This window comes from Penaeus monodon, chromosome 28, assembly GCF_015228065.2.
Source record: "Penaeus monodon isolate SGIC_2016 chromosome 28, NSTDA_Pmon_1, whole genome shotgun sequence".
NCBI lineage: Eukaryota > Metazoa > Arthropoda > Malacostraca > Decapoda > Penaeidae > Penaeus > Penaeus monodon.
Window position 1 is genome coordinate 38619160 of NC_051413.1, and position 353 is coordinate 38619512.

Consider the following 353-nt stretch of genomic DNA (forward strand, 5'->3'; position numbering starts at 1 on the left):
CTAGCAGAGAGGCAAGAACAAGCCAAAATTCAGAGAAAATGAGAGAAAATGATAAAGCACAACAAAAGGAACGAAATAAGAGGCAAAGATGAGAATGAAGGGGAAAAAATAAAGAAGAAAACGCAGGCATTTCACCTTCACGAGTCCACTATTCAGGCAAAGCACAAACCGATGAAAAGAAAAGAAAACGAAAAATCTCAAACGCACAACAGCTCAGCACACAAAATGGAAAATAAAGAATGCACTAATTCAGTAGGAGTACAAAGCAGTAAGACCAGCTGGTTGTTTAACAGCAGTAGCAATGTAATAAAAATAATTTTCCTAATCACAGGGATATTCATCATCATCTACAA